Source organism: Numida meleagris, chromosome 2 (genome assembly GCF_002078875.1).
Source record: "Numida meleagris isolate 19003 breed g44 Domestic line chromosome 2, NumMel1.0, whole genome shotgun sequence".
Taxonomy (NCBI): Eukaryota; Metazoa; Chordata; class Aves; order Galliformes; family Numididae; genus Numida; species Numida meleagris.
Window position 1 is genome coordinate 110,276,256 of NC_034410.1, and position 27,014 is coordinate 110,303,269.

Here is a 27,014-nt window from a genome sequence, read left to right on the forward strand (position 1 = left end):
TTTTTGGTATATTTGCAATTCCACTTTCAGCTGACATAAATACATGACCTGCAAACTTTCAGATGGAATGTATAGAGTTGCAGTCAGACACTCAACTTAAAAACCTGATCATGTCTCTCTATTGGGCTTTCATAAGCCCTATCCTAACAGAGAGAAATATCCCTCACTTCATAACCATGCTTTATTCACGTCATTGCTTTTTGATAGTGTGTACATTTGTGAACAACTATTTTCAAAAACGAAGCATGGAAAAAATGAAATTTCATTAAAAAACCTCTGATGAATACTTCGAGAGCTCACTAAGAATTGTGGCCAGTGCCATTGAAACAGACCGACGTGTGAGCTTCACAAAACCAGGTTCACATATCCCACTATTTGACGGTTTTGTTGCTCTCTTTTGTATATGTTTTAATAAAAAAGTCACAAATTAAAATAAGTTTTATTACTTATATACATTAACTGTATTATATATTTGGAGGGATGCACCAAAATTAATGCCTCCTCTTTTATTATGTTAGCTCATGATGTCAGAGGCAGGTGTTGATGGTATGGCAGCAGAAGTTGGACCTTCCTGTCAATACACTGTTAAATTTTGTTGCCATGTGACAGATGGTAGCAGTGGAGCAGTATGATAAAATGGCATCTGACGTGGAAGTGTGTATAAAGCAAAGGGATATCACTGAATTCCTTCATGTGGAAAAAAATGCACTCAGTGACATTCATCAGTGTTTGCTGAACCTTTATGGAGACCAACCAGTTAATGTGAGCATGATGAGGTGGTGGGTGGTACTTTTCAGCACTGGCAACAGCAACAGTGGGTCACCTTTGCTAGTGCAGGCTTTTACAGGTGTGGCACGCAGGCTGTTGTTCATCACTGACAAAAATGCTGAACTAATGATGGTGACTACAGTGAATAATGGTGTTTAGTAGTTGAGAATTTGCTCTATTAAATAATGTTCTTGTGCTCTTTGTATTTGTTGTAATTTCAGTGGAAATAAATAGGTGGCATTATTTTTGGAGCAACCTACGTATAGACAGCCCAAGACAATTCCTCTTCACTCAGTACAGTCCAGGCAAGAAAAAAGGTTGGGCACCCATGGCTTAGGGTTAGGGTCCAGGTTAGCGTTAAGTTAGGTGTAACAGCCAGAGAGAGGTTAAACTGGGTTGCTAGGAATTGGTGGATTTAGGCTGGATGGGGTCAAAGCTGGCTCTGTTGGAGCTGGAATTACAAAGCATTTCTGTAAAGGGGTTGGAATATCTTGGCAGGCAGGGTCTGCAGCAAAGCAGGGCATGGGATCTGTTTGTGTTTGATGAGAGGGGAGCCACCCAAGCAGAGCTAAATCTCCAGAAAGAGGGAGGCTCTGACAAAAATCTTTGAGAAATGATGCATTAAGCATGTTTCATCTGCTGATTGTCTCCTGAAAAGAAGGGTGTGCAGGGAGTTTCTACGTTGTTTTGTACCTTTTGGCTTAATGTGTAAATACAAGTGATACATTACTGCTATATGCACATTAAAAAACAAAATGAAGAAAAAGCTGACAGAAAGGCAAGATGTTTTTTGTTAGTCCTTCAGTCTGCAGGACAATTTATTTGACAAGCTTAAGATGTGGCCCAGTAAACTGCCTTGCTGTTTACACTGGAAGGAGAAAAGTCTAAGATTTGTGGGGCTGAGCATTATGTTGAGCAGTACACAAATGCATTAAAAAGGCCTGACCCCAGCCTCAAGCCCTTTATTTCCAGCACATATTTCATTCTGTTTCTTTCACCATTAAGTGACTACAAACAAGTCGGGGCCTTTTATTTTTTTAATGTTTTTTGGCAGTTTTTAGGCAAGTCTTGTGTTTGTTTTCTCAGAAGAGAGGCATGCCAGTCTTAAATAAAACCTTATTGTCAATCCTCTGTGACAAGACAGAGGCAAAATCTTCAGCAGGTGCAACAGGGGACGGGTTAACATGAACAGATGCTGAGGGACTTGAAAAGGGTTCATCCCCTAGCATCTATACCTCTGTGACTGTGGATGCTGGATTGGCACCAGGGAATGACCCACAGGAAACATCTGGTCCTGGTGCCCTCCCTGAATTTTCCTTTGCTGCTGACAGGGATGCTACTGTGAGACTCATCCGACTCTATAACGTTTTCTTACAATTTTAAGCTCTTAAACTGTGCTGAGTCAAAGACTTGAAAACTGAAGTACATTTTTAACCTCTGAAAACCTTGGTCAATGTAAAGCTGGGACTGCAAGTGGAGAGACACAAACGAGTTGTTCATTCACCTGTGAGTTAACTGGAGGGAAGCTATCATGTGTCCTCTTTGGAGCCCTTGACTCCCACACTCATGGTTTAACAGGAGGCAAGTGCAGTTTCTGGGATCAGAGACTGGAGTAGTGGGTGGCCAGTGTGACTTGGATTTCTCTTCCATTCCCTTTGTATCTCTTCTGAAGAGCAGACCACCATCTGAGTCCAGCACATCTCTTTTTATGTCTCATAAACATAGTTAGGTAGTCTTGTAGAATGTTTTTAAACACAGACAAGCTTGTTTCTCTAATAAAAATATAGGATGCAGAAGAAGCAATATTTTCATTCCTGTATGTTTTTTGTTGTTGTTATTTACAAAACTATTCATCACAGCTGTGACATATGGTAAAAACAACAAGGTTAAGATACATGTGCAAATAAGAGACTTGGCAAAGAACATGCTAGTATGCTTTGCAATGGAAAAGAAAAATCATCATTCCAGTTCCTGACATGTTACATATCCTTTTACAAATAAATGAATTTGCCTCTCCAACAGACACAAGCCATTGCAGAGCTCCTCCAGTTGGATATCTATACCCTTTATCTCTCATTCAGCTGGATTAACTCTTTGCTATTGCTTTTGTGAGTTTATCTGTTTCCTTGTTTCTTTGTTTATCCTCTCTTCTTTTTGGCCATTTTTCATTAGCATCAACCCAGCAACGTGTAATCACAGCCAAACTACTAATGCCAATCAGTACTCAACCACATGAGTTTCAAGTAAGGGAAACAGGATATGGTCCTAATCCAGGCAGCCAGAACACATTCCTAATGCATTGCTTTTGTATGGTGGTGCATGACTGCGAATGAAGTGCTAAGTGCTACAGAAAGGGACTTTACAGTCAGAGCTAGTGGTAGAAGAGGACTATGCCAACCCCTCCTGAAACAAACAGCTTTGGAAAGCTTTTGAAGTACACCTCATTCTTTGAGTACTTTAGCTCACATTCTGCCAATAATGCGTATCTATTTTTCAAGGTTAAGATGCCACAGCATAATTAAAAGTCCAATAATTCCTACAATTATTAGTACTTCAGTAGTTCTTTTTGGTACTAAGCAAAGCTACTGCTGACAAATGCTCTACTTAAGTTCGTAAGAATACTGATCCAGTCAACAGATCCTGGTTTCTGATACAATCTTTAGAATATACTGAGTTTCAATAATGCCTATGATGTGGTACATTACAAAAAGACTCTTGAGACAATTAATGTTTGTAACCCCGCTGGAAGGTGACTGCAGTGCAACATAAGCATCATAGAGATGCCCACGTAGACTGGATTCAGACTGGGAACAGGAGATGCTCCTGGAGAGTAATTTCTGTACAAAATTCGAGGTGTGTTAACCCCATCAGAGCACCACACTGATGTGAACGTAAGCACTTCAGGATCCATTCTGGCACTATCTTACTTTCTATGAAGGTTGTGAGATACCTCAGCTGTCCAGAGTGAGAATGTGCCAGAAAGCAGTAGAGTCAAGACCTCCCCAAAGTCTGTCAGCTATGCTTACTACTAGAAAACTTTGCTGATATTTTTTAATATTAAAACAACAACAACAACAAAAGAGAAGAGCCATTTGACTCCCAACATTATGCAAGAACAATGTGAGAACATATGAGCAGTAACACTGCATATGAAAAATGAATCTGCATTTTAAACAGATGTTGGTACTGTAGATGCGAAACCACCAGTAAAATTTCCCTGAATTCTAATGTTATGAAGGCCCTTCAGCATGACACAGACTTTTCACAGGAATGTGATATCTGTCAAATGAACCTTGAGGTACGAAATAGATACAGAGATACAGACTTTATGTAATTCAGGCATGTTATCCCAAATGGAATTTTTCTTGTTGAATCTATGCTCGAGAGATAGTTTCTCTGTGACTGCTGTATTTCTAAATGCCCTGAGGCAATTGCTGTATACAAGCAATGTCTCAGTTTTCCATTTGCACAGGATAACTCCTTTGACTATCACCAATCTCACTGACACCAACATTTGCTATTTGTTAGTTTGTCAGTCAATCTGTTCCTAAAAGATAGACTTGATTACGACTCCAGCTGGGAGCTTTATTGAAGCAAATTCTTCCAGAGACAGTTGTGGTGAAACAAGATATTAGAAACTGCTCTGTGAATGCTGAGACTTTTGCTGCCTCTTTTTTTTTTTTTCCACTTTTGGTCTTTTCAGCATTTGGGAACAGAATTAACAGTTGTCATAGAGCAGGGAAAGAATTTTTCACTCAGAAACATGGGAGTTATACTACTCCTTTCAAAATGTATGGATGCCAGGCACAAGACCAACACATGTGTTGTGCCAGTGTGTCACAGGTCCAGAGATTACCCAGACAACCCCAAAATGTGATGTTATCCACTGTATCATTCAAGGCACAAGGAAAAGCCCCTGTAATGTACCATCACCAGGTGTTCACAGAAAGCCATGAAACAGCTTGCCAGGCTGCAGGCAGATGTATATTAAACTCAGTTGTGTGGGATTTCAGTGCCCTTTATTTTCTTTAGATGTTACTGAAGGCAATTTTTGTTTTCAGTTTTGGCTTAACGTACAACTGAAACTCAGTGATGCTCAGCCAAAACCCACAAGTCTTGCCCGATTTTGAATCAAAATTCTACAAAACCACAGTGTTTATCGTGGTTTCTACATGAAGTCATAATTAACCCCAGGTTTGCTCAAAACTTTGTCCAGGCTAACTGAAAGTTCTGTAAACTGTGGGGAACCTAGCTGAAGGGTTGGGTAAGTAAGAAAACACGAGCTGATATTTGAGTATGGCCTGATACTGGGTTTTGCTGAAAAAGTTTCAAATGACTGTATTTGCCATGTGATTGCTTTATCCCACAGGATGGATGCTAATAGAGCTATGGAGCTGAATTTAACTTCTGAAATACAGAAATACTTCAAGTGTTCAGTGTTACACAGGATTCCAGATTTACAACAGATATACCAATATACCCTGTCTCTAAAGTGTTACCAATTGAAAAATACTTTTTTCACTCTGCTTCCTGGATTTCTTAGTTAGAAAATCGAAAGTGTTTTTTTATCTTTTTTTGAGAGCAATATATTTTCTTGAGTAGTTTCAACTAGATACAATTATTTCTGCGGTCAGAGTAACTTCAAGTCTAAATCAACTCAATAACATTGTTTAACTTTTTTTTTTTTTGTATATTTATTCTCACTTAAAAAATAAAGTATTTCATTTCTGCTTGAATTCAAAACTGGTAATTTTAACACTAAATGTATTAAGTAGTCACAACTTTATCACTTTAAAATAATGTTAGCATTACATACGGATGGAGCATATATATACGTGGCTATATTAATAAACGTATAAATCCTTGCCTCAGTTGATTAAAATTCAACAGCTATGTAAAGTTTTTGCACTAGCTTGACCCCAGTTGAGTAAAACAAATTCTCTAAACAGGAACTAAGCAACTGCCAGGAGTTTTGCTATTTGCTTCATTAATTCTGACCCTTTATTTTCAAGATTCTTTCTCCCAAAAGTAATTTCTCTCTGCTATCCTATCACACCAAAACTTCATACCCAATGCCAGACTTCCAGAGATTTCTCCCCATATCACAACTTCCTCAACTAGATTATGTTCAATTACTGTGCAGCAGTCTCAGGGAAGTGGGTCCTTTGCGTAACCTGCTTCACATACATTATCCAGCAACATATTTCTGAAATTAGAATGACAATTCTTTGTTGGTAATATGAATATGTTTAAACTTGCAAAAAAATACTGTTTTGTAATTAGAAGCCCTTGGAATTTCAGGATTTGATCTTAACAACTAGCGTTTTTCAGGTTTCCATTTCAACCAGTAGAGAGAAGAGCACTGCATGTATGCATAGAGCCTTCAAACTATTTCTGCATTCATAGTTTCCTCTCTGTAGATACTCACTTCTAGATAATATGCCCATCTGACATTCTACAAGCCTCCTCTGGCAACCTCCCATACCTCAACCAGAGCCTGGATGTTCCTTCATTGGAAATAGCGTACTGGCCTGGCCAAGATTCACAGGCAAACAGGTAGAGCACTTCGAAACAGATCAAAAAGAACAAAGACACTAATTGTACAAATGTACAGGAATGTGTGGAAGGAGATGCATTTTTCAGATATTGAACTTTAGACATTGAACTACAGATCTACAAGAAGTCCTGCTCTCTGCAAGTCCCATCTTTATTGGCACGAAAAACTGGGGAGCTGGTAGGCTAAACAAGGAGGAACCCTTAGACTGCCTTCGTTTTTCCTAGTGTCATTCTCTTTGTGCTCACAGCCCATGGCCTGGAAAACTCCACTTTAGGCATTAGACAGAGAACACATTTGGCATTGCTCAGCAGTCCCTGGGGAACTGTTTAAAAAACTGGATCAGAGAAATTAAATTCCTCTTTTCTCTGTGACTACACAAGATGGTACATATAACTTACACTTCAGATGATGATGGATTTACACTAGAGGAGTGGGAAATCAGTGACTCTCAGCATTGAGGCATGTGGAAAACCTTCCAGAAGAGGAAGTAACCTAAAGCAAAATACATAAGCAGGTCACAGGATCAGAGGGAAAGACAATGATCATCTTGCACAAGAAGCAGTAATCAACATAATCCAAATTTTTTTTGCCTGTGGGTTTATTACACTGAAAAAGATAACTCTTAGCCATTTATGTTATTGTATATTCAAATTGTTTTTATGGGTTTACTACAGAAGCTGTTTTAACTAGACTCTATCACACATTTCCATACATTGTAAAGAATACAAATGTCCCTTTCTTCATAGCTCGTGTATTTTCAATGGCCACTGGTTACATAGGTTTCAGCACAATGTATTTTTAAATCAAATAAATCAAGCACGATAGTGAAACAAGTAGTAATAATAATTATTATTAATAAATAGTCAAAGGGTGATTAACAGAGGGAAGGAAAGATCATAAACCAAATAAGTAAAATAACGACAGCTTCTTGAATCAGTCTCCTGGCTGGGGAAGGCTTTTAGCTTTGGGCATCTTACAGAATAGATCTGGCCTCTGGGCAAACAGATTGAAAAGCCAAAGAGGAGTTTCTATACTATTGGTTGACAAATATTGGAGCTAAGATTCATGGTCGTCCTTTTGCGTCTAAGAATAAAATCTGGCAAATGAAAGATATTACCTTCACAGTTTTCTCCCTTGTCCAAATGGTTTTCCTATGCTTAAATGCTTACATGAAGAGAAGGTACCTTTCTTGAGCATCATCTTCAAATTACTGGTTCTGGACTTTCTCTCCTTTCCTACAGGAAATGTCCTTTGTAATGTGAATGATAAGCGAGAGCAACAACAAAAGGGAAAAAGATTTACCTGACTCACACAAACAGAGTCTTTTCATCTGCAACTATTCCTATGTCCCAGCAAATTGCTTTTTGTCTGTACTTTTGCCTCCAAGTTTGTACATCTTCATTACGGAAAACCTTTTACAGGACTTTCTTCCAACAATGACCTCAATGTAACAATTCACAGACTCGGTGAATTAAAGGATAATTCAGGTTGGAAACAGAGGATTTCCAGTCCATTCTACTGCTCCTTACAGGGTCATCTGTGGGGACAGAACAGGTCTTGCAAGGCTTTGCTTGTCTGGGGCTCACTGTGTCCAGGGACACAACCTCACTGTGGACTTGTTCCAGTGCAGAAATGTCCTCATGGTCAAGCAGTTTTTCTCTATACATACTAATTTGGAACTTAACTGATTTCAATTCCTGTCCATCAAACTCAGCAACAGGACTTAACACAAAATTGACAAGAACCGAAATCTTCAACCTCAACAACTTTGCCATAGCCATTTAGTTCAGAAGAATCTTTTTCCACACGTACTCCATCTCCCCTCACTCCCTGAAATACCTCCCATATTTTTCCATCAAACTGGAGACAATGGTGTGAAGGTCATGGAAGTACCTTGTGCGTCAGAAACAGATAGAAGATTTCGGGTAACTCTCTACCATCTTAGATTTATGATCACGCAAGTGTTTTAGTACATCATTTAAAAATGTATTCTGCAACTTTTTTTCTAAGTATCTGTGTTACATTCTTCATGCCAATCATATACTTCCTCAATATATTGTTATCTTAAATCTGTCATTAATCTATAAAATTTATGCGGCTGTATTTTTCACTTTAATCTGCCCATTAGCTTGCTGTTGTAACATAACAAGTGAATTTGCCAAGCAGACAGTACTAGGAAAATTCTACTACAAGATGACCTGACCATCTGAAACTGAATCCCTGTGAACTTCTTTAAACAATATTGGAAGTTAGATGTGTCCCAATGTGTTCCCTTGGTTCAAAAGGTAACAGCACAAATAAGTATGAGCAGTAACATGTGACTGTATCGTCACATCTATGAGGGACAAAATCTGAAGTGACAATAAAAGAGAACTGACATTCACAGGAGATAAGTCATTTGGCACGTGGAAGCGGTAAACAAGATTCCTTGAAAACCAAACAAAAACACCAAAGTAGTAGCAACCAAACTGAGGAATGAAGGAGACAGTCTGCTAAACCATACTGCCAAAGCCATACAAATAAAAGCAGTCATGTGCAGCTGAAGCACTCCCTGAGTATTGCATCCTGGCTCTTGGATAGAAATGGCTGCCAACTGTTTGTTGAATGGCATTGTTGCCTAGCTTACAGCCTCCATTTATTTTGTGCTCATAGGGCTCCAGGTTTACAGATCCCCAGCTGCATAATTGAATACTTTGTGCCCATGCACTTTATTACATGTTAAGATACACACAAGTACGTAGTTCCAGGTTTTCTGCTGCTTTACACTAATATTCTCCCTCCCTATTGCAAACACTAGTCAGCCTTTAAGTTGCTGTGCCTGGCACAGGGAGATCTTGAGGTTAATTCCTGGAAAAAGAGAGATGGAGTAAAGACACCTGTACCACTTCCCCCTCTATTTATGTTCGAGTTCTCCCTTCCTTATAAGTACAGCCTGCAAGAAATGAGAATATTCCCTTCCATACAGAAATGTAACAATATCCTCTCATTACAGATAGAGATTGCTAGAAGACAGTGCATGGTTTGGTTAAATCTTCAGAAAGAAATGTGTAACTCAGCAGAGGGTGGTAATAGAAGTAAAGATGGATAGAAAAGAGAAGGAGAACCTTTTTTCTGACCTGTGGTGCTCATTTCATACCAGGAATTACTGACATTCTGCAGCACAGTTTATGTTGTTTTGTTTTTTGGCATTTCAGCTCTATTTCCAGACTAAATTTGGAATAATTTTGGAAAAAGTTGTGCAAGACTGCTCAAAATTGACAGCTTAATACATGAATTCATGCAGAAAAATTTCTCTGGTTTCCAAGGAGGATAGCTAAGGCCTACCTATTTTATATATTTTACACAATCAAAATGCGTGTTTGAATACATAGTGGAAAATGTGGATAGAATTCAATTTTCTGAACTGATGTTTACTGTCAACTCATATGCAAGGTGTGCAATCTCATCTCTAGACTATGTCTCCAGAAAGACATAAGCCTCCAGGAGGCCCTTTATGATACCTGGCATTCCCACAGAGCATCCTAGATACCTTAAAAATGCATACTTTCCACAAGAATATGTTTCACATCCAATAGAGGCCCATGGTTTTATGTGCATGCAAGAGTATGGTCCAGGCCTTCAGATTTCACTTGAGGAAAATTCCAGTTAAGTGAATGGGGATTTTGTTCAGTGTCAGGTTGGTCTTTCAATATATGGAGAATATGCACCCACTTCTGTCACTTGAACATTCAGCATTTGGTTGTTGTTAAGAGTCAGCTTCTGTGAACCACTAAATGTTTGCACAGTCCAAGTTTTAATAGTAGATGTATGTCTTCAGCACCTTTCCATGTCAGAAACTAACTCCATTTTCAGTCTACCAAGAAAATATATATATTTTTTCAGAATTAATCTCCAAATGATGACTAAATTATATAAACATGTGAAGGGGACTATTGGTTAGACATCAATGGTGGATAGGTGCCAACTGTCAAAGGTGTTTTAATATCTATAGGTGGTTATTACTTTTAAAATTTAAATATTATAAAAATACCTAGTAGGAAATACCAAACCTGATCTGCAGATGGTGAAACTCAGACTAGTTTCACTGTGAGCTCCAGTTCCTAATCCTAATTTAATAGAGCAGCCACATAATTAAATTGTGATTAATATAATTTATTCAGGATTAAGAGACACATGTGCCCTGAATAAGAAATATATAAGCTTCTAATGACCAGCTGCTACTTACCTTTATTTCTTCCTCAACGTGAACTCAAATGAATGAGATAGAGTGGAACAGTGGACAACTAGTGACAGCATGAAGTTCAAGAAAAGGAAATGCTGGGTTCTGCACCTGGGGTGGAGTAATGCCCGACACAGGTACAGACTAGGAGACAAGTGGCTGGAAAGCAGCTCAGCAGAAAGGGACCTGGGGATACAGGTGACAGCAGCTCAGCATGAGCCAGCAGTGTGCTCTGGCAGCCAAGAAGACAAACTGCATTTTGTAGTGCATTAAACACAGCACTGCCAAGTGGTCCAAAGAGGTGATTCTCCTGCTATATTTAGTGTTGGTGTGGCTTCATCTTGAATATTGCGTACAGTTCTGGGCTCCACAGTATAATAAGGATGTTAAAGTCCTTGAAAGTGTCCAGAGAAAGATAACAAAGCTGGTAACATGGCTGGAGGGCACGTTCTGTGAGGAGAGGCTGAGGTATTGTGTTGTCCAGGCTGGCGAAGAGGAGGCCAAGAGGTGATATCACTCCTCTCTGCTGTTCCCTGAGGAGGGGAAGCAGGTAGAAGTGCCGGGCTTTGCTCCTGGGAACTGATGACAGTGTGGGAATGGCACAAATGACCAGGGAAAGTGGTTGTGGGGGTGATCAGACACTGGAACGGGTCTTTATTTGCCATGCCCGTGAATGTTGTAGGGTCGTTTAGACAGTGTCCTCTACAATATGCTTTAACTTTTTGTTAGCTCTGAACAGGTCAGGCAGGTGGACTCATTGATCTTTGTATGTCCCTTCCAACTGAACTATTCTATTCTATTCTAGACTAATCTCACCTGTTCTACATCCCAGACTGGAAGTATTTAGTTCAGAAATTGTCAAAGAGAAGTTAAAATGAACAGTCATTCTTTAAACCAGTTTGAAAGTATCCCAGATGTTATCAAACGTATTTTACGAACTTGAATTATTTATAAATTTGTTATGATGGAAGGTAATGTCAAAGATGCACCGAGAAGTCTGATTTGAATTACAAGTGGGATGAAATATCAAATTATCATTGTAGTCCTTCTCTCTGCAGATCAGTTATCTGAATGTATGTGTGCACTGAGAAGGAACTCCACTTTGCTAAAGATGTCAATAACTGAGCCCAAATGCATAGCAATGGAAGCAGCCTCACTCAATGTGTTGGCATATATGAGTACATGGACAGCCTTTCTCTCACATGACTTTTTTTTTCTTTTCCTTTGAGAAATCTGGACCCTCCTTAAGAGTAGGAGAGATGCCCAACGGTGTGTATCAGAGGTGGCATCACAGTTCTGTCCTCTTCCCTACAAGTTTTGAATCATCACCAATTCAGAGAAGTATGGTCTGAGGCTGTTTGCTTGATGTAGTAGTACTTTGGTACTAATTTGTGAATTTATACAAGTAAGAGACAAAGTGTACAACCCCTATATTTGTCCTCCTGTGGAAGAAAACCTGTTTGGAACTCGAGTAGACTATTTTCTTTTCAGTAAGTTTAAATGGAAAAGAAAAGGCTTGTATGATTCAGACTGATTCACAGGAATCATGGATCTTGTTAACTGAAAATGTATTACAGATCCAGGTTCATCTTTTCCAATCTGTAGCTTGTATATGGTGGAATCTACTGTGCATACCGCCAGATCGTAGCAGCACACACATTTGAAAAAAATGCTATTTGTCATCCTGGTTATTGGAACAGAGCCCAGTAAATGAATGTCAGGAGACCACCAACTGAGTGTGACTAGAAGCTCTGAGGCTAAAGATTTCTGGGTGACTCTGTTACACTTGGCTGCCCTTGTGGAAGAACACCCGTGTTGCTGCTAATATCCAGTTTTTCATTTCTACAAACAGCATTTCTCTTTCTAAATATCTATTCATTATTCTAGAAATGAAAGTCATTGGATTTGGAGATTAAATTATCACCTCTGCTTACCCTGTAAATAAGCAGAGATCTGCCTTCCTCACCTCTGAGTGCATCAGGAGACTGCAGTGGCACACACCTCCAGGTTCTCATAAGCAGTGTTTGCACATCAGAGATTGCTGCCTCAGGGAACATGCTGAGAACAACACTAAAATTGCTTAGACATTTCTTTCCTTTAGCAAACACTGCAAATAAACTATCTATGAATCCTGCTCCTTTCTTTCCCCACACAGAAAGAATATTAGCAGAAGTTGACAGCCTATTTCAGGGGAAAAAAGGGGAACTGCAATTCCTACACATGATAGTGGTGATTGCTAATGCTTTTCTGTAACCCTTAGTAGTCATTACGTCAGGACAGGACAGATGACCCCTGACCCAAAGAATTCTCAGTGTAATTGTAGGTCAAGACACAATAAGTAGATGGACAAAGAAGGAAAAAAAGACACAATCAATATTGCTTCATGACTGTTGCCTTACCATATCAGCAGCATAGAAAAGTTTCAATATATCTTTCAGAGGAAAGTGAAACATTGCCTTTCCTTTACTTTGAGGTTACCTCTGTTGAGTACAAGAGGCCGCCTAGCAGACAGCATGGAAACTTTTGTTTCAGAATTGAACAAGAGCATAATGAAAGGGGCTGCACAGGGCTGACCAGAGGCAAAACCAAATGGGTGGGATGACAGTAAGCTGGGAGAGTACTCAAGAAGGCATCTGAAGAAGAGGAGGAAGATGGAAAAAGATGGAAGCAAGGGTAGGTTTGACACAGGGATAGTGCCATCTGTTCCAGCTGGATGATACAATGTGGAACTGTGATATGATGATAGGTGTTGTTTTGATAGTGGGGTGAAAGACAGTATCTCAAATGATGGAGAATATATATATTTTAGTATGTCTCTTATAACAAATAGATTATATTTATTATGAAAAGCTAAAAAGTTTGCAGTTCAGCTATGAAGTAAACTTATGAGTATGTGCAAATTTAAGTCTGACTCTAAAAATAGCAAGATCTTTAATTCCCAATAAAATTGAATTACACTGTGTGCAAACTATAATACATGAACGCTACAGAGTGATACTAGGAACCAGCTGGAACTGGAAGCTAACAGACTTTGCACCAACTGAGAGAAAAATAGAGACTAAACACCCCACGATGAGCCTTCAGGGATCAGAGTTAATGTTTGATGTGAAGAAGAACTCACAAATAGGGTTAACACAGTTGCAGCTAATGGAAATTTGGTGCTATGATTCTAAGCTAAGATTTTAAGGGAGAAGCGTTGGGCAGAGTAAAAGAGAGATCTGCAGATCACTTGTATTGAGAGAATGATTGAATTTTTGTTCTGTTGATGAGATTAACCTGAAATAAGATATAGAGATGAGAGAGAATGAAAGAAACAGCAGATACTTTTGGGATCTCCGCTGAGAGCTAAGAGAAAACAAGGACATGCTTTTGACAAATATACTGAAGAAAAAGAAGAGGACTAGGGAACTCCAGAGTCACAGGAAAAAGACTAAGGTTGCCTCTGATAGATACAACAGACATACTGAAATGTTCTATTTATAGATTTAGAATTCTCAAAATTTTGAACTGGAAGACATTTTTAAATGTGTCTGAAGATGAATACATGCTTCAATAGGCTGGAACTGAAATGTATGACCTGAGATTATTCACTGCACACTTGGAGATGAAAGGAGAAAGAAGATACAGGAGTCACTGCAGGAGCAAGGAGAAGTTGAGAATGTTTTCAATACAAGAAAGACAATAACTATTACATTGAGAGGTGAATAAACAACAGGAAAGTGAAAATACAATGGAGGAAAAAGGTCAAAACACACACACACGCAAAAAAAATAACAGTAAGGACATGGCCTGAAATAGAATTCTTATGGCAATGTCAATGTGAGGAGAAAAGAGAAGGAGAGAAAGTTGGTGTGGGAGGGAGGAATGTTTTGTGAGAAGGAATGGAAATCAGATGAGGAAGATCATGTTGTATTTTACTATTTGTCTCAAATGTGTTGGAATCCTCCATGAAATGAAGAGCAGTGGTTTTGAGAAACAAATCAAATATGGCAAAAAAGAAAGGAGACTAAGATAAGTGTCACATTAAATATGAAAGGAAGCAAGAAGGTCGTGCTGATGTGGCAAATGAATTTATACAAGTGGAAGAAACGGGAGATGAGGATGGAAGGAAACAAAGAGCTAGCAAGGCTGGAGGAAACTGTACAGGAGGGGAAGAGATCAGAGGGGAAAGAATGAAAGAATCAGAAAGGAGGAAGGCAGATCCGTAAGTCAAAGGGAATGAAAACCATTGGCAGTGGACAAGAAAGGATAAAAACACAGACTGTGCTATGAACATATTGTATTGTGCCCATCGTGACCCAGAAACCAAATCTGCCTCTGTGTACATTTCTGTCAGACAATTATAATGAAGTTTTTGTATTTCCATATCAAGGCTAATGCTTTGTTGTGATGTTGTCATTCGAATTCTTAAGAAATGTGCTGACACCATTTGTTCTTTTGGCACGGGCTCAATTGAGCCCTTCTGGCACCACTGGTAAGGACCACTTTCCATCAATGGGAATGAGGTAGCAGTTTGTTTACATAGGATGGTTGTCCAGGGGATAGAGCAAAAAGGCAGGATCTTTTCTCCTGTGCTAGGATTAGCTCCACAGCAACAGTGGCTGAGACTGCAGCCATAACTGCTTAATTCCTAGCACATAAGGGTCTTTGTTACTGGTACACTAGGTGTTTATGTGGATGAAAAAAATGCTCTGTAAAATGCAATGCTTTCCAAAGGGGGAAAAGTCTTCACCCCAAATTTTGCCAGTTACATTTATTTCCCACAGTTTGAATTGAGTGTATAACTAGGAGAATAAAACTGCTGTAGGTTGCAGAAAGCAGACTTTGCTGTTTATCTAGAGATCTCTGTTTCAGCAGGTCTTCCTTCTACCATGGCTCCACTGCTGTGCCTGGTCACATGGCCCATCAACTCTTTTGTGTATTTTCAGTCACATTCATCATGTGTCTTTTTTGTCCTAATGTTCCTCTACAGAGACATCACTGACCAAAACACAGGAGCACTAGGGGATTGTACAGGCAGTCCTGAGGTGAACTCAGTAAGAACTGAAGACATTCAGTGCTTCCCTAAATTGGGTCATTTATGTAGATATTTTCATTCAAGAGAGTTAATTGTAGGGACTCAGAGTTAAAATCTAGGTTAAGGGTGTCACAAAAAATCACTGTGACCATTGATGCAGATGAGACAGAGAAACAGTTTCCCATGATTAAAACAGAATATTTACAGAGTTTTTGAAGTGACAGCAGACAACTTGCGTATCTAATGATGAACAGCCAAGATGTTTCGGGTAACAGGAGATTCTCAGGAACTCTGAAAAATTTCTGTAGGTTTTGCAGTGAAGAGCTGGAGAATATGACACTTCAGTCCTTTCTAATGCAAATACCTAAGGTGAGTTAATACAGTTTGTGAGTATTCTTGACCTCTGTGTTTTATTTCTGGTTTTGAAAAGAGCATAGCAATACCTGATTCTTTCACAGAGGTGAGCCGAGTGTGAGTTTGCTCTTAGGTCTGTGTACTTAGATCTGTACTTCTTTCTGGAGCTATCAAAGTTGGAAGACTGCAGTAACGAAGAAGAATTAGTCTAGTTTTTTCAAATTTCATATCTTAGTATCTCTTTCAGTACAAAAAGCAGTGTCAATGTTTGCTGTACGCAAATTCAGTCAAGTAATAATGATCGTTTAATAACATTAACAGCTCTGGATTTTTTCCCAGAAATGACTTAATGTAGGTAGTTACCTGTGACAGGCTACTTTCACTGGTGATCTGAGTAGCAGCATCATCTTCATGCTATGTTATCCTTGCTAGGTATAGTTTTAGCCATACCGCATTCATCTAATCTGCTGGGCCCATTGAATGAAAAATTTAAAGCATGCTAGGGAGCTTTTGGTGCCAGGCTGCACTGTGGTGCATTTAAATTTCAGGTCCTGAGCCTGAATAAAGGAGAGATGGATGCTTACAGTTCCATCATGAAATCAAGTATCTTTCCTGCAGGTGTTTGTGGGCCAAGGGGAGTCATCCTTCATGCCACCACGTTGCCATATGGGCAGCGGTGTTCAGGAGTGGAAGCCATGGGCAGGCAGGACATGGCATGGATGTGCAGCCCTCACACAGGGTCTGTACATCAGCAAGGGCCTGCACAATCAAGGCCAGGCACACTAAACCATACATTAAATCACCAGATGGAAACTTTTGACAAAAGAAAATAAAATAAAAACTGGCTTGAGAAACTTAACAATGGCCAGCAAAATGAAAATGAGCCTTTCATGTTGCCTCCATGAATTACTGAGTTGCTAGAATAAACAGGCTATTTACATTAGGTAGCACAAACCTGCAAACACAGGCAAGTAGTCCTATTATCTGTCCTGGGACCAATTCATTACCAAAAGTCACTCTCCTACACAGAAGACAGCAGCATACTGATGATAATCAGCTACACCATCAGAAAGGACCCTTTGTGTATTTTCACTATAAAATTTTCTGTGCATATGTTTATTATTTTTGGTCTATGATGCTTTTTTTAAAAAAAAAAAAGGATGCTAATTTTTCAATGTGTTGTGCCTTCCAGATGATTTTCATATCTTTGGAAGTGAGTGCATTAGAACACATCTTCAAACAAAGGGAGAACTGTGGATCATTCATGGCTTGTGACTTTCTTTGCTCTTCCTTTTCTGCTCTCACTCCTGTCTTCTTGAGTTACCTGCTGTGTCACTGAGCTATTTCCAGCTTGCCATCTAGAAGACAGATAGCACAATAGCAAGACATCAGCCTTGCCTTAAACTTAATACCACAGAGTATCACCATGGCTATACACTCCAGTGAATGACTCAGAGGCAGGTTTGTATGTGGCTCCTGGACACAGCAAGCGCTAGGCAACTTCTCCTGGTTTATAAATACCCCCTACCCCCTGCCTGCCTTCCACTGTTTTTTTCCGTGCTGTCCCACACTGTCTTCCCAATGGGAGGGTTTCCTTGGATCAAAACCTTATTAAAACAATACCTTCTTGCCCCTTGCTTCTGCATTCTCTGTCAGATCTGAGAGAAAATGGCCCTGCCTACAGCCTGACAGTGAGTGTAGGTCACTGAAAGCCTCATTTTAAACAATGGCAGGCCCTACTCTGCTGGACTTCTGTTCTCATCAGCAACAAGAATGGCTGTGGCAAGGAAACTGGGAGAAGAACTTGTTATAGCCAAGGAGCACAAAGGGAGAATGTGTCATAGGCCACACCAAGCTGTTTGGTCCAGAAAGAGGGGATATTTTTGAGATACTTGCACAGAACCACCAACTCAATAGGTCCTTTGTAAGAAAATATGAGGACAAATGACCTCACATTTGTGCAGCATTCAGTGTCCTGGGTCAATGATGAAAAGATGTGGATGAACTGTCAGAATGACCCAATGCTGCAGCCAGACTTAACATGGACTAATAGTAGCTTGTGTGTAAATCATAACAGTCTGAAGGTAGCCTTAATTTACAGAAACCCAGTCAAGCCATAGAAAGATGAAAACAAATAAGAAGATATGTGTTAATCCCTGTGACTGAAAGACTTAGACCATAACCATTAGGTAGAATAGGGCTCATGTACAGTTGGTATGATAGGCCTCTACCTCCTTCTGGATATCTCAATATTTCCAGTATTTTTTTTGTAAACTAGGACAAAAGAGATAAAAATGAAAAACTAAAGCAAACACCTAGAAAAGATCCTTGAAAGAGACAAAGGATGAATAACATTGGAGAGGATTCTGAGAACTAAGATAGATGATAGGGGATAAATTAAGATGGAAGGTAGAGAAGAATGCTTAATTTGTGACTTGAGTTCCTTGTGATAGACTTACAAAGGCAAAGGAAAAAGAATGAAAACAGAGAAGCAGAGGAAGTAAAGTAGAATGGAGCCTTGAAATAAGGTCTCTCAGAGTGGATATAGATTGCTATGAATAATGCATCACTAATTACAAAGACTGAGTGCAGCCATGCATCTCATTTCAAGCATGAAAATTAAAATCTAAAGGAAAATTCTCATACTATAAGAACCGTTGTAATATGTCTATTTCTGTCAGAAACCATGTGTATTTCTGCTGTTTCCAGTGAGTTTTCTTTGTTTCCTTTTTATGTAGCAGTAAAGCCACAAGCCTATGTCTGTGAACTGGCAATCTGTTTCCATGGAAATGAATGGGATGTCACAAATCTAGTGCTGGGGCTTCACTTCAAGCACAAGGAGAAGATGGGCAGCAAAAGAAGGATTTCATATTATTTCAGGTTCCTACATCTGTCCACTGTAAATCTCACCTACTGGGAAGATAACGGGGAGGAGGGAGAGGATTGGACTGAACTGAGTCATCCCTGGTGTTGCTCTATTGGGAGATGAAAGTTATGATGATTGTGCATATCTCATGACATGGAATATCTCCTTTTGTGAAAGAAAGGCAATTGGCTTGTTATTATTGTGTCTTAGTTCGGTGGTGGTTTCAATTTGTTGCAAGAGCTCTGTACTCCTTTGAGTTACAGAGTACTAGAATGAAAATAAGGGAATAAATTAAGTATTGCAAGAGAATGAAAATGTTAAAAGGAAGATAGATTTCATTTTATGATACTAAAATATTTTTGTTACTTTGTCTCTCTATATACCAGTCTTTAAAGATGTAAGTCATGAAGTAAAAAATTATCTTATTGCACATTATCAACTACAGCAGAAGAGCTGTGAATGGCTGGTTTACCATCAAATCCAGACATTTTCCAGGCCATTTTTTTCCAGTTGTGTCTTTTTTACTTTAATATTAGACTATTTGTTTGTGACCTGATTCTTACATTTAAAGCAAAAATTAAATTCCTTCACAGTTCCTCTCCTCCTTCTGCTTCAGTGTCCTGTTTATCGATGGTGTTTACATAGCACGTTGGATAGTGTTTGCCCTGGCAGTTCTTCCTTTGGAAGTCAGAAGCAAGGGGTATTCAAAAACTAAAAAGCTTTCTTAAAACCAAAGAATATTTGTTTTGCAAAAGTCTTCCTTTTGAAGTCTGCCAGACTTCTTCTTTTTTTTTTTTTTTTTTGATCTTTGGATCCCCAGGCATTTTCCTGTCTTGGCATTGTCTCTCAACAACTGTTAAATGTTTGCTGAAAGGTGGCTTATCTCAGCCCATTTTCCCCTTTCTGCTATTTTCTTTTTCCTCTTCACATTTCCAGGTAAACTAAGCCAATACACTCATACAATGAGCAGGGCAAGAACTAGGCCAACACAAAGTGTTTGTAAACCATTACAGAGTGCTTCTAATTTTGTCACAGACATGGGAAAGGTTTGATGTTTGCCTTCTTCCTCTTCACCTTGATAAAAGGACAACCGAACTATTAGATTGTTGACACTGTAAAAAAAGCATTTTGCATGTTGTGCCAAGGAGTCAGGCAAGACAGCGTGCACACTTACCCAGCTACACCCCAGAGTCAAAGGATAAGGAGAAAACTCTGATTACTCCCCGGGAGCTAAGAATGATGAATGAGATGGGAGGAAGCTGTATTTTCTCTCTGCATGGAGAAAAGCAAAAAGAAGTCTCTGTGCTTTGCACTAGAGCATGAGTAGCCAATACACTGTGGCTAGGAGGGAGCATGTGCTTTTTTTACACTCAGATCTTTTGAAATAACCAAGTCTTCCCAAAAATTTGGCAAGTGTTTTTCCACTGGAAAGAAGAAGGAACTCTTTGTTACTACTTTTTAATTTCTGTGACAAAAAGAAACCATGAAGGTGATCAGTTGTTTGGTTTTGCCAGCGTGGTAATGCACTGTGCAAATGCTTTGAAGTGCAGATCAATGAGGAACTAGGTATCAAAATCCAGAAGCACAAGTATTTACCCAGACAGAAGTCTAGCTACTCCTTGACAAAGATGTGTACAAGCTTTTTGGCTTCCTTGACGAGAGTTACATTTTGGTGGGCCATTTTGGGTGTACATTACTGGAGGAGAACTTAGAACATTAATTGTCTTCGGTGAAGAGGAATTTTAATTCCATAATTTTGCAAAAAACTAAACTAATTAGAGGGAAGAGATTTCCTCTTTTTTCATAGCTGCCTGCAGCGTGAGTTCACTTGACCCACTGACAATTAATTGCATACTAATTGGCAAGAGCAAGGATTTTCTACTGTGCATAACTATTTTAGATGTATCTAAGATTCCAATAAATTAAAAAAAAAAAGCAATAAAGCTAACTGATTTTTACTTATGCCCATCCATGGCAAGCCAAGTATTATTTACAAATAATAAAGAAATGAAGAAATCACAAATAGTCCTGATGAGATACCAGAACTTCATGAAAATATATGAAGAAGCCCTTGGGGAGTACTTTGAGATACAAAATTGAATTCCAAAATATTATTCCCAGAGTATTATTTTCAGTACTACTGCCACACAGGCAGTATACTTATCAATTATAATTGATAAGTTTAGATCAGAAGGTGCCCTTTTCTTCTGGCTTCTTGATACATAGACATGCTGTGATGTCTCTAAAAGTCTCTAAAACCTTTAATAGCAACTAAAGCTGGCACTGCACAGTATGCAGACATATATACATGTACTCTAGCACTTCCCCAGGGGAAGGAACTGAGTGACTGCAGACCCTTAGTGTACATTTGTACTCCCTGCACATCCCATTGGTCAACAAATTAAAATCAATAACATGGCAGTGGCCAAACACTCCTATTTTTGTGTGCATGCATCAAGGCCAGCAGTGTCCCAGACAGGGTTCCTCACTGCCGACTCCTACTTCTGTCTTTTTTACTTGAATCACCAATTTGTTTGCAGGCCCCATGTTCTTCCTTTTGAGTTACTTTGTTATTTTTTGACAGAAGAAAATTTCTGCTGTCACACTCATTTTGTGATTGAAACCTCTGGCTTGAAAACTGACGAGCTGCTGTTCTTGCATAATTTCCCTCCTATGGCCTGTGCTGTAAATAGAAGTAAAAAACAGCAGTCTATGCTCCATGGTCATGGGAGCCATTATTTTTCTTTATTTTTGCACAACATCTGCAGATAAACAGCAGGAAATCTTTTACCATGTCATCATTTAAAATCGAATCAATTTAAATGTGACAGCATTGCAATGTTTTGTTTAACTGCCAGCTGCAATTAAACATTCTGCATCTTTTATTATTCAGATTTCTGAGGTTGCAACAATGTATGGAATCTGTCCAGATTTAGAGAGTACTCTATTTTACAAGACAATTATGAAGTATCTCAGCCTGCCTGGGACTAATTTAAATCTCTCCCACTTTGAATTTTAACGTTGATATAAGAGTTAGACCACTCTGACTATAATATACTTTTTTCTCTGTTTTTAAGCTATTGGTGTTTCTTCAGTCAGTAGAAGTACCTCTTCTTCCTTAACGTAGCATTTAAGTTCTGCGTTGGTGTAATGCTTTTACAGCCTCAGAGTATCCTACAGAACTCTCCAGACCACGTTTCCATAAACAAAACCTTTGATATGTGGTAAATGGAAGTAAGGCTATCTTTGCATGTTAAAAAAAAAAAGTTTTAATCACTCACCAAGGAGCAGCAAAAACAGAATATGGTGCAGAAGAAAATTAAAAGGCAAAAAACTTAGAAAACTGTTGCTGTGCAAATACACCTAAACAACCGCCTTTCTATCTCTTTAAGGCATTTTAAATTTAATGGTTTGTCACTGAGAATTCACTTTATCAAATAGCGTTGTTCTTGTGCTCTTTGTACCCGTTGTAGTTGCATGGAAATAAATAGGAGGCATTACTTTCAGTGAGTCCTCCATAGACAGAGAAGTATTAACAGAGTGAGTTAGGGTAGAAGCATTACCTTGTTGCTCTAAAAGCTCCTTTGAAAGAACCAGAAATAGATATCTTGAGTAAATGGAGTGCCAAATATTCTCCAAAGATATTCAAATTCTACTTGTGGAGCCTAGACTTTGTTCCTTTGATGTTGAGCAATTTCACCAGTGAAAGATTCAAATTTCTTCACAAACTTAAAAAGATAACTTCTGAGTTTATTTTTTTCTTTTAATTTATTTAAATAATCCTTCAGAACTGTCAGACTTACTCTACTGTAAGTTTGGAATGAATAACAGTTAAATAGCAAAGAAAACTTCTGTGAGTTATTTAAGTTAAGATATTCCCAAAATGTTGCTGCCACGCCTGCAACCACAGAAAATCTTGACTACTTGCAGATTTGAATGAATGAATGTTTTCTTCCTCTGTTTCTTTCCTTTCTTCCTTGCTTTCTTTCTTCCTTTCTTTCCTTCTTTCTTTCTCTTTCTGAAGTCCTGCTTTACAAGGAGTTCCTGGAGGTAATGAGCATCCAACACCATTAGGAATCTGGCTGTGTGAACAGTGCAGGCTGAAACTCAGGACATTGGAGGTGTCTTTTAATTTCATATTTTACAGTATTTAGTTCTATGTTCAGGACGTTGTGTCTTCCCCTTTCTGGAACAATGGACAGCTGGCTGTAATGCAGAACTCTTTTCCCTAACAAAGGAAGAATTTCAGGTAACTCTTTGTTGTTTGTTTGCTTGTTTTTTTATTTTTTTTCCCTAGATGCTACTTCCTGTTAATAAATGACCTTAAATTTGCATTCTGGGTGAGAATCTCATCTGCTGTATCTCCCTCGCCTCGTGTTTTAAAAATCTGATCAAAAAGTAGCCACAATGACTCTGCTATTGTTACTCACGATGAAGTGGCTGCTGCCAGGATGCAATCTCATTTTGACTTGAATGTGTTAGAGTCATCCTACAAGATGGCATGGAAGAAAGAATATCTTCCAGGGAAACTGCAAAGTGCTTGCTTATTGATCTAGAAGCAGAAACAATCTAGCAGTTCGTTTCTTGATGACTCTGCTTTCATCCTCACAGGTAGTGGTAATAGAGAGGAGAGAATCTCTTTGCAAGATCATTTTTCCTGATTATTGCTGGCTCCTCTGCTGGCATCACTTGCATTTCCTTACTCATTCGTCTCGCTGCTCTTAAGATGCCACCAGATGCCTCTTTAAAGAGTGGAAAAAGGAAGTAATCACTTCAAGCCTCCTGGGATTACCAAAGATCTTCAACCAATGCTCAGCAAGAGTTTGTATATACCCATAGCCAGAACCCAATGCTTTTACAGACCAGTTCCTGTGTTTCCATACCCCTATTCCCTGTGCCTCCAGCACTGGGAGGCTGGTGTCTGAGTCTGTGAGCCCTAGTGACTTCAATGAAACACAGTGAGGTTTATATGTATATATAACAGAATGCAGAATAAGCTGGGGTTTGACTGACAAGAATTGCCTTGCTGTGAACCTGTAGTTGTAGACCACTGGAGAATACAGGAAGAGGCCAGCTCAGATCTGTAAGTCATGCTCTCCCTACCCTTCCTCAACATCATTAACAAGGTCTGAAATTTAAAAAGACAATGTACCATTTTTCCCAATTGGAGCAATGGATTTTCTGACAAGGGTGTTGCAAAAGGAGGTGCAAACCCTGTTCTGAAGGGCTGAAATCATTCCAGTACACGATCTGAAAATTAGCAGGGAGGATTTGCTGCAGTAAATGGAAGGCAGATGGAGGTGAATTGTTTTCCTTCCTGAGGCAAATTTGTGCAGGGAGGATGTGGGGAGAGGCATGATTCCGCACTTCCCAAATCCAAGCCATATCAACGCTTCTGCTCTGCTTCTATCTCATAGAATCATAGAATCATAGAAGTGGTTGGAAAAGACCTTCAAGACCATCAGTCCACCTACTACCAATATTTCCCCACTAAACCTTGCCCCTTCATACAAAATCTAAACATTTCTTGAACACCTCCAGGGAGGATGACTCAACCACCTCCCTGGGCAGCCTGTTCTAGCACCTGATGATTCCTTTGCAAAATAAATGTTTCCTAATGTCCAACCTGAATGTCCCCTGGCACAACTTGAGGCCATTCCACCTTGTCCTATCACTAGCTGTGCAAGAGAAGGGACCAACCCCCACCTTGCCACAGCCTCCTTTCAGGTAGTTGTAGGGACCAATAAGGTCTCCCCTTAGCCTTCTCTTCTCCAAACTAAACAATCCCAGGATGTGTGTGTCTCAGGGGACTTGCTAGAAATGGGTTAGATGTTGCTAACCAAGCTTGCGGACAGATGATACACAACATAAGAAGCAGTAACAATCACTGGCAGCCTCACTGACAGTATTAACAGAGATCCCCAAGGTGACAAAGAAGGAAGGGTGATTATCACATGACACTGCTTATCATCTACCAGAGCAGCCTCAGGGATCCTGAATGTTTCTACTGCAACAGCTAGGGAAAGCATCTGCAAAAGAGCCTGGAAAGCTGCAGTATTCCACTTCCTGGTCCCAAGGACCAGGGACAATGCTGATCCCTTCTAGATGAAGAAATGGCTCGATCCTCTACGCTGTATTTGCACTTCTCACTGATGTCAGTGATGAATTTACAGGAGTTCTTTGTGGGGATGGAAATAAGAATCCAACTCTCTGTGGGAAGACAACCCTCTTTTGTAAGAATTAGAGAGTTCTCTCAAAGCTGGAAAAACATCATGAAGAGAGAACTATACCATCACAACTTCAGGAATATCCAGGTACAAATTTTATCAGTGATACCTGTGAAATCCTACTGCTTTTAATACAGCCATGCAACTACAATTGATTGGGAATATTCATCCTGTTGATGGAAGGATAAAATCTGCCTTATTCCAACATGCTCTGCCAGAGCTGACAGTTGTTAAAGAAATGACAACTTTCTTTTCATCAGTCCTCTGTACAAACGTTACAGCAGTATTCAAGGGTGGCAGTCAGTCTGAGCCCTCCCTGTGCTAGCTCTTGCTCAGACCACTCTGAAGACACAGTCCCTGCTGTAAGAGTAAATGCTCGCTTGTAGGCTTTGTGTAAAGCTTTTTCCTTTTCACTGCAGTTGCATTTTATGCTGTTTATTGCAGCAGAGAAATAATGCTCAATCTGGTTTCATACACCTGAAAAGTAACTTCTAAATAAGGAGAATGAATTCTCAAGAACTCTTTCCAAGCATATCTGCCAAGTACATTTGTGTGTATTTTAAACGGGGATTTGCAAAGGTGAAGCCATAAGCAAAAATATGGTTTGTTGCTTTCTGCAACAAGACTAATCCAAACAAATGTTCATCCAAAATGTATTTTCATCAAGGTATTAAGAAATAAAAATATCCCTTAGTCAGTGTTATTATTGAAAAGCATATGGGATCATAGACATTCAATGTACACTGGAAAAAGAAATGTTCTCTAATGCACATAGAAGGGTGATATGAACCACTGGAACGGAAGTGGAACTAAAAACAGAAGTTTTGATCACCTTCACTGACAGTACTTTCTGGTTTAGTGTGTCTGTATCTCCTGTAGTGCGCTAGAGTGAAATAAAAATGACACATTCTGTGGAACAAACAACTTCTTGTTTGTAATATGTCTTCTTTATGTTCTCAGTATTTGCTTTGCATAAACATCTGTCACAGCTCGGCAACTATGAAACACAGAAGATCTGGATTTGCTGAAGATGTTTATTGCTGTATGATCCTAATGAGCTTTTAAATAACAGAACTAGTGTAGTAAAACAAGCAAAAAATAGTGGAGCAAAGAAGAAAATCCTCAAAAAAAAAAAAATAGATTTTGAATATCACCAGCCATGCTAAACAGAATTCAAATATACCGGCTTGATACCTTCAGACAATAGAGGTGCCCAGAGCTAAAGTACAAACCACAGTCATTTCAAACAAGCAAGCAGTCTTTATCGCTGGAGCTATGCCTCTTTCACGTTGATAGTAACTTAGCCAACACTGATAGCAAAAATGTTTTAAAATGCAAAACATTATGGGTTTTTTTTAGTTATTTTTGAAGGCTTTGCCCAAAGGCATTTTCAAACCCAGAGTGAAATAATATGCTTCAATTCCAAACATTTCAGTGCATCAGTAATCAAAAAAGATGCCCAGGATTCATACAGCTCTACAAGCAAGATGAACAATTTAAACTTGAATAGAGAATTTGAATAGTCTTTGAAAAAGCATGAGCTCCAGAGGCTCCACATCCTGTGTTGCAGTTAGAGCACAGTGAAGGACATGACCTGCTCTAGATTTGATTAGAATTTGGATTAGGGTTAGGGTTAGAGCTGGGGATACTTAGTTTCTCAAGAAGGGAACTGTTCTTTTCTGTAATCTAATAGTTGTGATTTCATTGCCAAACTCACTTCTTTTAGCTTCTGTTTCCTCCTGAGGAGAAAAAAAGCAGCTAGATGGAGCAAAGAGGCAAGTAGCACTGATTATGAAGTTCTTGAACTGTAAAAACAATTTATTCTACTATTCCAAGGGTTAACACTATTTAGTTTGTGTCTCATTGACTTGTCTTGCAGCTCTGTCCATAACAACTGCATTGTGCTTGGGGAGGGCTCCTTCACACATCCCTGAATGTCTATGGATATTCTGTGGGCAGACAAATCCCATCACACTGTGCTACAATTTGCTCAGAAAAACTTGATC